This window comes from Podarcis cretensis (genome assembly GCF_951804945.1).
Source record: "Podarcis cretensis genome assembly, chromosome: 2".
Lineage (NCBI taxonomy): Eukaryota > Metazoa > Chordata > Lepidosauria > Squamata > Lacertidae > Podarcis > Podarcis cretensis.
In genome coordinates, this window is record NC_137171.1 from 79,511,763 (window position 1) to 79,524,220 (window position 12,458).

Below are 12,458 nucleotides of genomic sequence, written 5' to 3' on the forward strand. Positions count from 1 at the left end.
AACTTACAAAACATGGTGCAAAGCCTCGCATCATATGTCACATACACTAATGTCTTCTTACCTAAAATCTAGTCTCTAAGCAAGCAGTCTCAGCACCCTTGATAGTTAATGCACCCCTTTCTTCAATGTCCTCCTCACCACTGAAAGCAACAAAATAGTCACCAGTCTCCACATCAAACCCACTGATGCACACACCTACCTATACTGGCAATCCTGTCATCTTAAAACATATAAAGAAAAACAGTGCCTACAGCCTGGCTCTCTGGATCAAACACATTTGCAACAACAAAAAATAAATCAGGATCAGTGAACTTAAATAACAGTTTCTGCAAAGAGAAGCTAAGGGTGCTACCCACTTATGCACATTTCACTTATGTGGGGGGCCCTGGAATGTACCCCCCTTAAGTGGGGGGTTGCCTGTATATGTTCATGGAATCTGAACTGGTGGTAATTTCCCAGGAACAAGACCTTGGGGTCATAGCAATTATGTGATACTGGACTTGATGAGCTATTGGCCTGATCTAGCAGGTTTTTTATTATGTGCCTAGATGCAAATCCCACTCTCTTCAATGAGGCTTATTCTCAGGTAACTGTGCATAGAGGCTGCAGGCCTGCAGTCAACATTATAGCTCTGTGAAGATGTTGACCCAGTGTGAAAAAGACAAATTCCATGCAAGGGATAATTAGCAAAGGGATTTACAGTGGTACCTCGGGTTACATACGCTTCAGGTTACAGACTCCACTAACCCAGAAATAGCATTTCAGGTTAAGAACTTTGCTTCAGGATGAGAACAGAAATTGTGCTCCGGCGGCACAGCAGCAGCAGGAGGCCCCATTAGCTAAAGTGGTGCTTCAGGTTAAGAACAGTTTCAGGTTAAGTACGGACCTCTGGAACAAATTAAGTACTTAACCCGAGGTACCACTGTAATATAAAACTGCTGCTATCACAATACCATTACATAACTCTGTGATGCAAGAGAACCTGGGAGTTCTGTGTACAGTTTTAGTCACCTCACCTCAAAAAGGCTACTGCAGAGTTCAGGCAAGGGCAACGCAAGTGATCAAGGTGATGGAGCAACTTTAGTGTAAAGGAAACTGCTTCCCACAGCCACTGTGAGAACAGGATGATGGACTAGATAAGCCTTTGGCTTGATTCAGCAGGCTCTTGCGTTCCTTCCCATCTCTAAGAAAGCAGGAGTGGCAAGGAGCTACAGTGGTACCTTGGGTTAAGAACCTAATTCGTTCTGGAGGTCTGTTCTTAACATGAAACCATTCTTAACCTGAGGTACCACTTTAGCTAATGGGGCCACCCGTTGCTGCTGCACTGCCGCCACACAATTTCTGTTCTCATCCTGAAGCAAATTTCTTAACTTGAGGTACTATTTCTGGGTTAGCGGAGTCTGTAACCTGAAGCGTCTGTAACCTGAGGTACCACTGTATAATCAATGGACAATAATTCATTTCCAAGGGCTTTAGTGCAGGCAAAATATTTCTTTCTGAAAGGATATTGATTTGTTAAAAGTAAAAAAAAAAAAAAGTTTACTGATCTGATTAGGCTTCTAATCCTGCGCACACTTATTTGAGTTCTGTGGGACTTAAAGGTAAAGGTAAAGGTACCCCTGCCCGTACGGGCCAGTCTTGACAGACTCTGGGGTTGTGCGCCCATCTCACTTAAGAGGCCAGGGGCCAGCGCTGTCCGGAGACACTTCCGGGTCACGTGGCCAGCGTGACATCGCTGCTCTGGCGAGCCAGAGCCGCACACGGAAACGCCGTTTACCTTCCCGCTGGTAAGCGGTCCCTATTTATCTACTTGCACCCGGAGGTGCTTTCGAACTGCTAGGTTGGCAGGCGCTGGGACCGAGCAGCGGGATCGCACCCCGCCGCAGGGATTCGAACCGCCGACCTTTCGATCGGCAAGTCCTAGGCGCTGAGGCTTTAACCCACAGCGCCACCTGCGCCCTGTGGGACTTACTTGTGAGTAAATATGAATAATATGCATATGGAGGCAACAGGGCAGTAATTGAAGGGTTCTCCCCAGATACAATGACCTCTAACTTTACATTAAAAGCATACATGCGACCAAATTTCCAAAATCCAGCTCAGAGTTTTATGTACTCTATTGGTTTAAAAATGTGGATACGGATAAGGGCAAGTCAGGCAGGGGGGAGAAATAATATATGGGAGAGCGCCAAGCATATGTGTTGAAGAGGATCAAAGGCTGAGGCTGTCTGAGACTTTAGTAGACGCAGCTCACACTTTTGAAACCTTTTTTTGCACAACCCTGAGGGCTAGAAACTCACTGATGTTGAAGAAATTAAAGCAGAGGTGCAATGCAATGATGGAACCCCTGGGCAGCTGGCTCTGTCAGCTACCTTGTTAATGTGGATATGGCCATAATCATCTGCAACATACTTTATACAACAGGAAGAAAATGAATGGAATCTGATTGATCACAACCCAGCTCATTTCAACTGTATGCATCATTCTCAGGCACCAACTTCCTTTGAAATGCCTGGTTGCAATTTATTTTACCAGGTTAAGAATGCAAAGGTATTATTCTTACAACCTCTCATATTACCATATTGTGCAATTTATCTTTCCAACAACCCACACTGTTATTCCCATTTTACAAATGGGAAGCTGTGGCTTGAGAATAATAACTTGCACCAGAAGGACTATCCAATGGTCTTGGTAGAGAAGGGATTAGAACTGTTACTCTCAGATTAAATAATCTCTACCCTGAATGGCACTGGCAACAAAGTCTTGTGATGTACAAAACAAAATAAAAAAATTCCTTCCAGTAGCACCTTAAAGACCAACTAAGTTAGTTAGTCTTGTGATGTAATAATCTTGCCTCAGCCAATAAAATCCTAAGGCCATGGTTACAGCTGGCTTCACTTATAGTACATGCTTACCATGGGGAGATATTAACTCAGAGAAATACTAGTCATTTATCATACCTAAAGCTATTCTGAAATATTCTTCTAATAATTACACTTGTCATAGGCAAAACTGAATAAATATCTCAGGTGTGTTGTTTTCAAAAATTGTAAGAGGGGGGTATAACAAAAACTTGATGATTTTACTGAAAATACCTTCACATCTCCAGGTGTTTTAAATATGTTATCCACCCAAAGCAGAGCACATATTTTATTCATCCTCAGGCTGAAACCCAGCAGATCTTCACACAGTATTTTAGTTATGTGAAATATGCTTCAGAGTGAGTTATCTTGGTATTGCATCTGAAAGCAACAGCCACCGGTGAGCAATCCCAATAGCTCATAATGAAGTCAGTTTACATATGTAATCTCACCATTTCATCTGAAACGTACATACAAAAGCTTCCTCTGTAACCCATCTGAAAATAATTGCACATAGCACAATGTTAGACTAATCAACTTTGCATCTGAAAACAAATTTTGATATCTGCAGTCTGTATATGACTAATCACTATTTCTGAAGGAGATAAATGATAACAGAACTGCCATTCGCTCAGCTCATGAGCACATTTCACATTGTGTCTAAAAATAATTGTCTTGTTTGCCATCACCCCCAAGCACTGCAAGTTTTATACTGGCAAAAACAAACGAAGAAGAGAAAAACCTCAAAGACAGTCATCTAGTCCAGGCATGTCCAACAGGTAGATCACTGGCTGTTCCTAGTAGATCTCTGGCCCCTCAACTTTGCCTATCCAAAAAAAATTAAAAATAAAGAAAGCTCAACAACTTTGGCTTCCTAAAAAAAGCCAATAACTTTGGTCCACCCAACGACAATGGGTAGATCACTGCCAGTTTTTTTATACTGTGAGTAGATCGCAGCCTACTGGGAGTTGGACTCCCTGATCTAGTCCAACTCCCTACACTGCTGGAATCTCAGCTATATCATACATGGCAGATGGCCATCCAACCACTGCTAGGAAGGAGAGTCCATCCCCTCTCTTGGGAGTCTGTTCCATTGTCAAACGGCTCTTACTATGACTGTTTAAAGTAGCAGCATAGTGTTTTAAATGTATGGTGTGAATGTTGCTTGGGTCTTTGATAAAAGTGCACCTGAGCACACAGGACAGTGGTAGGCCCACGTACTCAAATATGGTTCTGCTCCATTCACACACAAAGCAGGAAAGAGTGAAGGGTGTGATCTCATAGAATCATAGAACTGTAGAGATAGCAGGGACTGGAGGGACATCTAGTCCAACCCTGCAATGCAGGAATCTCAACTAAAGCATCCATGACAGGTGGCCACACACCTGTCCATTTAAAGTGCAAAAGGACTGCACAGGTTCTGGGAGGTACTAACCCTTCCTTGTTTTTCTTTCAACCAGGCTCACCTCCAGAGCCCAGCTCTGAGAAAGCTTACAGAAGGGGAACTGACTGCATGGAGCGGGGTGGGAAAAGGTTCAGCAAAACACACACACACACACACACACACCTTTTCTGGTTTAAATCACACTCTACCACACCCTGCGTTACATGTGATAGGGGCAGGTCCACATCTGTCATCATCCAAATGGCTTGACCTTTAGTACTGTATAAAAGCTCTCCTCCGATTTTTCTATAGTTTGCTCCTACTCATCTCTCTACTTCAGCCCTTTTCTGATCTCTCCTCCACTGGCTCGCTCATTCACACCTTCTGCCATGCTTCTCCCTAGGCAGTTTCAGCAACTTAGCCATCAGGCTGTTTCTCCTTGTTTTAAAACCTACTTCTTCTGCAAAGCCTTTTCTTTGACAATTATCATCTCATCTCTTTATGCAATGTTTGGAAGGGTTAAAATCAGCAGCAGGGTCCAACGAGACAAGGCAGGAGATCTGTGATTGGATTTCCTTGCACTGAAAAAACAAAGCCCAAACTGGGTCTTGGTTCTGATGCCTTATGAAAACCTTTCCATCACTGGTCCCTGAAGGTGCTACCTGCTCTACAGGGGAAACAGCATCTTCAGGATAGGAAGGAAATGGATTTAAATTGGTGAAAGGGACCAGAGCGCAATACCCAATATTCCACCCCACCCCCCAGCTATTTGTGATGTGCAGAAGACCACATGACAGACCACATCTAGTTTGACCCTCACCCTTTCTTGACCCAACTTTGACCTGGTGGAAACAGCACACTAAACCATTGGTAGATTAACGGAAGACAAATGTAAACATGTTTGTAGGCAACACATAACCGGGACCTGAGAAAGCAGAGGAAAGTGAGTGGAATAAGCAAAGGCCTTGTTCCCATGGCGCATTAAACCATAGGTAAAAACATGGTTTTGTGTGAACATGCATCCTGCTTCTTCATGCTGCTGAAAAGTTCTCACTCTGCTCCCTCCCCTAATTCCGCCCAAGAAACAAGCGTGGCTTGACTTGATTTCCAAACCCAGGCCTGTGGTTTGTTTCTCCCCCCTCAAAAGACCTTGAGCAATAACCAAGGTTTGTTCTTAGCTTATTACTCAAGGTTTGTTTAGAGAGAAACAAACCACAAGCACAGGTTCGGTTGTTATCATGGCAAGTGAGACTCTGGCTTGCTCCCTGGCGGTGTAGCAGCAGTAAAAGCTGGGGGGAGCACCAGCAGAATTTTTCAGGAACATGCATCAGAATTCTGCACATTCACACTAAACCATTGCTTGTTTTCAACTATAGTTTAATGTGCCATGCAAACAAGGCCTCTCCTTACTGCATTCCCTTTCCTCCTCTTTCTCAGGCCCAAATTATACGTTACATGAAAACATGTTTACATTTGCTACAAGGTGCTACAAGACTCTTTTTGTTGTTTGTGCTGCAACACTAACACAGTTGTCCTTCTGGAAATTGAGACACGTTTAGGAGTGGTTTAGCCCTTACTGGGTCTGTCCCCCAAAAAACAAGATATTTCCCTTGACAATCACCATCAAGGACGCTTTGTTTTGGAGATCCAGCAACTGACTTCATGAATCTTTTCAAAAGCAAAGGTTTGTGCTACTACTGTACATGCTCCCTGCTCCTAGTACTGGAATGCAGTCACCTATTTATTTATAATCATGATTGCACTATCCTTACACCCACAGAGCAATGAGCAACTAACAAGATACGATTGGAGGGAACATGAAATCACCAATATGGGGCAGGGTGAGGTGGGATGATGCAAAAACTGGGGTTGTGGTAGGGTTGCCAGTTGTGCAACTGCCATTGTGACTTGATCTACTGTAGACATTAGCAGGTGATATAACACTTCTCCTCTTGATTGTGTGAAGTAGGAGGCTGTTGAGAATGTTAGTATATTTGATTTGAGGGAGGGTACTTATTTAACTTACTTACAAAACTCTATACCTGTGCCTCAAAAGTTTACAAAGCGCAAAGAGTCTTTCCTTAAGAATAAGGTTTAGAACTTTAATGATGATGGGATACCTGCCAATTCTAAAATTAGATATGCTAATGATTGCACCTAATTTGCACAGTAAGTGATGGGCAGGGTTTTTAAATTTCATTTAAAGCATAATCCTGTGGTTGTTTACTTGTAAGTCAGTCCCACGGAGCTCAAGGAGGCCAGCACCCAGGTTCAGTGGCTATAGGATTGTATGCTGCCTTAAACCTTTAAAATAGGGTCACGTCACTTACTTCTTTTTGTCCCTTCTTGTATGGTTTTAACAACAGCCTAAGACAGAGGCTGTGCACACATTACAAGCTTACAATGCAGTTTGGTTGTTTTTTATCTAAAATTTTTATCAAAGCTAGTTTGGGGAAAATGCATGAAAACACAGTATTTCATAAGAAACAACAGGACAGATAAAAGACAGATATAGATTGTGGTAAAGTCATGTATATACTGCTTCACAAGCCAGTGGTGGGACACGGAGTGCGTAAACAGCCACAGACGTCCAACTAGTGAAGCTTTTCCCATCACTTTGTCTTCATGCCACACCACACACATTTGGTATGCAAGCAAAATTGTCTCTCACTCTTTTAAAAAAATTATTTGTGCTTTGTTATACTGTTGGGCAGTGTTGTTGTTGTTTTTAAAGTGTTTATTGCAAGCCACCTGGACAATACAAAATGTTAAAAAACCTGGAATATAGGTTAGCCATAATGCTTTCTTTGCACTGCAGTACTAATTAACTGCAAAGGAGACAATCTGCCACGTAAGGAGGAGACAAGACAGAGAGACAGACCTGCACGTACCACAGCTCAGAAAAACCACACTCACATTCCATAAAACCTGTAGTGGCTGCAAATGCCTTGCCACTACAAGTACAGTACTCTAGATCCACCTCTAAATGTACCATTCCTCTTAAATGTACCAACCTTGTAGCTTTTTTTCCCCAATGCAACTTGAGTTTATTATGCTGACTCAAGCGAGAAAAGGCTAAACTGTGTTTTGCTTTCCCCAGATGCAGTAGCAACTAAACATCTGCTGCCTCAGTTGAATCTAAAAAAAAATGTTTCTGTCATTTCAAAACCAAAGCTCTGCGCAGAACACGTTTACAGCTCTCACTGCCCCTCCTGTTTCTTCTCCTGGAATTTGCAACACAGCCCAACTTCCCAGAATGCCGTTCAGCTGGTTTCAGTGCGACTGATCATAATGACCTGATCCAATTATGCTGCATTTCTTTCCTTTTTGAATGCCTTAACTAACCTGTAATTTTTCCTCTCACATGCCCAAAGCTAGATGAAGCGGCCGATACACCCAAAGAATTCCTAACCTACCACTATGGACTAGATTGGGGAGTTGACATCACCTAAAATGACTACCGGAGGGCTGTAACTAGGCTTCAGATTTAGGTTAAACAAGGCTATTCAGGTCATAAGAGAATACGGACATATAAGGTTGCCTGCCCATTAATGTACTGACACTGTAAATCAGTATATCTCTAACCACTTAAGGTCCTGGAATGTCTGCAAGAAAAGATCTCATCAATTTTAAAATGTAGCTGCAGAGGCTTAAGAGGTACTTAATGGATTTTAATGCAGTACTTCAAATAATGACTTATTGGGCTCAATGAACAGTAAACATAAGATGAGAAATTACATACTGGGCAACTTAATGTAAATTAGTTTCCATGCAGAGCCTGAGCCCAATCACAGGTCTGAGCTTGAGTTATCTCCTCCACCAAGACTGGGGAACTTTTTTTTTGGCTCAGCGAGCTGTATCTGTATCTGTTCCCACACCTGAGGGCCAACTTTGACAATCCACCTGTCAGTCACATCATTTTGACATCAGATGAAGGCTTGAAGTCACCTCTCACCAGCTCATGTGCAGCCAATCCAGTTTCATCTCTATGACGTCAGGTGGGCATGGTTTGAGGAAAACTGCCTCACAGGCCCAAGTGGGACCTATGCTGGGACAGACTGGGCTCATTAGCCTGCTGATGTCAGTGGACATTCAGTGAATATGGTTAGGATTATAGTCCAAGTACAGGGTAGTCAACTTGGTGCACTCCAGACACTGCTGGACTCCAGCTCCCATCAGCCCCAATCACTGGTTATGCTGGCTGGGGCTGATGGGAGTTGGAGTCTGACAACATCTGGAGATCATCATGTTGGCTAGGCCTGCCCTAGGGTGTGATTCACATCCCTTGGCACCTACCTAGATGAACAGTTAATTTACTGACAATTAACCTTCACTGAAATTACTTTTCATTTATCATCTTGAGACCATCAAAACAAAGATCCATGTAGTCCAGCATTGCATTTTCAACAGAATCCTACTTTACCTTTACCTTTTTTTCTTTTTCTTTTACCTTTCAACAGAATCCGGCAGATGCTTTTGACAAATCCCTTGCATCTGGATCTTAGAGATAAACTATCTCTGAACATAGAGGTTTCATTTAACTATCGTGGATAATACCCATTGATATATTTCTCTTTCATAAATTAGGGAAATCCCCAAGGTTGGGGAAGCAAGGTTGGGGAACATTTTCCAGCCTGAGGGCCACATTAATTTCTGGGCAACTTTCCAAGGGCCAGTAGTGGGTGGGGCCAAGGGCAAAAGTGGGAGAGGCAATTAATGCAATTTTTACCTTTGTAATTTCTACTCACACCCTTCTAACCTCCAACCAGACAAGCAAGAGGTATTATTGGAGTTCAAGGGTTCATTTTACAGTGTGAATCAGGGCTGTGTTCTCGCCCCAACTCTTTTTAGCACATTCTCTTCCCCGTTGTTCTCACATGGCTTCAGCTTGACTGCAGATGATGTGTACATCCATTCAAAGAGTGACAGGGGTCTGTTAAGCCTAGCACGACTCCATGCCAGGACGAAAGTGTGGCAGTTCCTTATCCATTAGATGTTTTTTGCAGATGACGCAGCCTTGACAGTATATTCCAAGGAAGCTCTACAGAGACTCATCAACCATTTTGCCCAAGCTTGCAGGAAGTTCAGCTTTACCACCAGCCTGACGAAGACCAACGTCCTGGGTCAGGACTAACACACCATGCATCAGCATTAGTGGCCACCAACATTTGTGGTGGTAGACGATTTTGTCTATCTGGACTCCACCATAACTAGCAACCTTTCAACTGACCCTGAACTTGACAAGTGTATTGCTAAGGCAGCTATGGCAATGGCTTGCCTCTCCAAAAGGGTATGGGAGAATGTGATGCTAATGACCAATACCAAGATGAAGGACTATCAGGCTTGTGTGTTGAGCATACTGCTTTATGGAAGTGAGTTGGGGGCAATTTACACCCACCAGGAGTGACATCTCAACGTCTTCCGTATGCGCTGCATCAGGCAAACTTTGGGCTTCATACAGCAAGATAGAGACTCAAACAAAGATGTGCTCTTCTGAAATATGCTCTGAGTCCTGTAGTGATTTCATGCTCTTTATTGCAGCTTGTAAAACAGTGATTGAATTGCCCCTCCCCCCCCAAATCTCAGGCTTTTATATACCGTACATTATTTACACAATGAGTCCCGTCTGATTGGCTGATTCTGCTTCCCTCCTGGAGCCTGATTGGTCTTTTCCTGCAAGCCAATCAGTTGTTGCATTCTAGGATCGTACTTGCCTATTGTTCTAGGATCCAAGTTTAGTACATAACATCTTCCAAGTCCACATTCCCAATATGTCCACACTCCTGTCTGTGACATCTACACTGGCTTCATCATGTCCACAGAATGGAAGATGGCAGGATGCCCAAGGATGTGCTTTATGGGGAGCTGGCTTCAGGCACCAGGCCCACCGGATGACCTACTCTGTGTTTTAAAGATTTCTGTGAAGGCTTGCAACATTAACCCCACCATGTGGGAATCCCTTGCAAACAATCGCAGTGCCTGGAGGCAGACAGTCAGGTCATGCGTCCACAGGAGTGACCAGAAGAGAAATGACCGTTGGGAGGAGCAGAGAGAGAGAAGAAACACCATGGTGCATCTGTAACAGCAAAACTGGATGCCTTCACCTGCCATGCCTGCCATAAAATCTGTTTCTCCTGTATTGGTCTCTACTGCCACAGCAGGAGCTGTAACTCTCCAATGGTTTGCCTTTACCACTGAAGGCACAAAGGTTTATTCTAGTCAGACAATAACAATTGGGGTACAAATCAGGGCCATTGAGGAGTATGGCCTAGGAAGGTGGGTAGTGGCTTGGGGATTGTTCCAAAGGCCAGATAGAGAAACCTGGTGAAGTGCATTCAGCTCCCAGTCTTGAGATTCTCCACTCCTGCATCAAAGTGATATGACACATCATAGTCTGTACAGGAATACTGCGTTAGATACAGACCCTGTTCCAACCAGTTGTAATTTGTGAAGTGGTTCTTCGTTTAGGCTACCAATGACTGCACATGTGCCTGGCTACAGTATAAACAGTGGAATGAATTGCCTATGATATGAGAAGTGCCCAGGGTGTTTCATACTAGCACAGACCTACTTACATTGTATGCTGGCAATGCAATCAAGGTATGAAATGAATCTAACTCCACCACCCTGTTAACATGCCTGTGTCAATCCCATGCACAAGCTCTCTGCACTCAGGTGAGAAATCGATACCCTCGCTCCCATACTAACACAAACCATAATGATGGAGGAATAAACTAGAGTACTGATTTCAGGATTACGATTCCCAGTCTATATAAAGCAACAACAATAACGAACATGGTGGTTTCTCGAGGAGGAGCCTTCTGCAATGAGAACTGAACATGTAAAGGCTGCTTTACATGGAGGTCCACACTAAATGTGATGTGGCAGATCCATGTGTTATCCACACACATGTTATTGCCACCTATGGCTTATTTATCACTCTGAGAAAGGCTCCCCCAAGGAGATTTCAGATCTGATGCTAGACTAGTTGGGAGAAAATCACTCTGAGGACAGATGGCTGCAAAGATTCCAGAGTTTTCACCAGACTTTTTAATCTCTAAATCAGGCCTCCATTATGAACTGCCTGCATTATGGGGAGGGCCATAGCTTAGTGGTAGAGCACACACTTTGCACGGAAAAGTTATCTGCTGATGAAAATAATGAACTCTGCACATAGTCAGAAAAACTTCATAAATGCCAGGGTTAATCACATAAGTTCAAATTCAATTCTGTTGATAAAAGACAATTGGTTTGCATCCAGTGATCTCAAGTGACACTGGTGACCTATAATGTTTGACATAGTAATTTGTAACAACAAAGCTATAAAAAGCTGAAGAAAGCTTTCCCCTCCTTCATCATGTACATTCCTGCAAGTGTAAATGTTATGCTCTAGTTATTAGGCATGCATGAAATGTAAAAGCCAATCTAATTATCCTGCATGAAAAAGATTCCTCCTCCAGAGGAACAACTCAGCAGTTGAGCCTCTCAGAAGAAGTTGATAGAAGCCCTGGTTTAGGGGAGCAGGACAGTGACAAAAGAAATGGCTCAAATAAATAACACACCCAAATCCTGGTGGCTATGACAGCATAAGCGTCACACTGGGGGGAAATGTGCATTCCACCAATATTTAAATATGACTGATTTCCCTCCACCCCCCAAAAGACTAAAACCTAATATATTGCACAATGGTCACATAATGTGTTACACAAACATAGCTACATAGTCGTTTTCAGACTTGTTTAATTCAGAGCTAATTATCCACAGCAATAACCCCTGGCATGTAGTGTTGATAGATTCTAGACAAAATTTACCTTTTGCTTTTCACAACCCCAGAAAAGAAAATCCAAAACTATACAAATCTGGGAATGTTTATGAAAACAACTGCTCTACTGAGACTTACCAACGGTAGTCTTGAGAGCCTACAGTATTTTCTCTTGATGGAGAACTAGTAGGAACAGCTTCTTAAGACGGCATCTCACTTGCTTTGAAATCTAACAAACTAGCTCAAGAGAATAGGCAGATTTGAAAACAAGGTGCAGCTGATGTTGACTCGAAACAGGAGGATGGGAGGAAGGGCCCAAGACTGACAGCTCAATTTGCCTTTCCCAGCTCCCCATGCAGATTAGTTGGAGACACTCAAGCAGATCACATGGCTGGTACAAACTAAAAAGGCAGTAAAGCCACAGCATCAATTTAAATACCATCCAAGGTAT

The 12,458-nt window shown here is 43.1% G+C and overlaps 1 protein-coding gene across 3 annotated transcripts in view; it reads right to left on the reverse strand.

Annotated features, from left to right (window-relative positions):
* RAF1 (Raf-1 proto-oncogene, serine/threonine kinase) overlaps positions 1 to 12,308 on the reverse strand; it is a 72,498-nt gene extending 60,190 nt beyond the window's left edge. For 2 of the 3 annotated variants that reach the window (XM_079965036.1, XM_079965030.1), the window contains exon 1: positions 12,146 to 12,308. The gene's annotated coding sequence lies outside the window, so the exon portion shown is untranslated. The remainder of the gene's footprint in view (positions 1 to 12,145) is intronic. The other variant, XM_079965026.1, reaches the window with a different exon arrangement.
* Between the last annotated feature and the right edge of the window lie 150 nt (positions 12,309 to 12,458).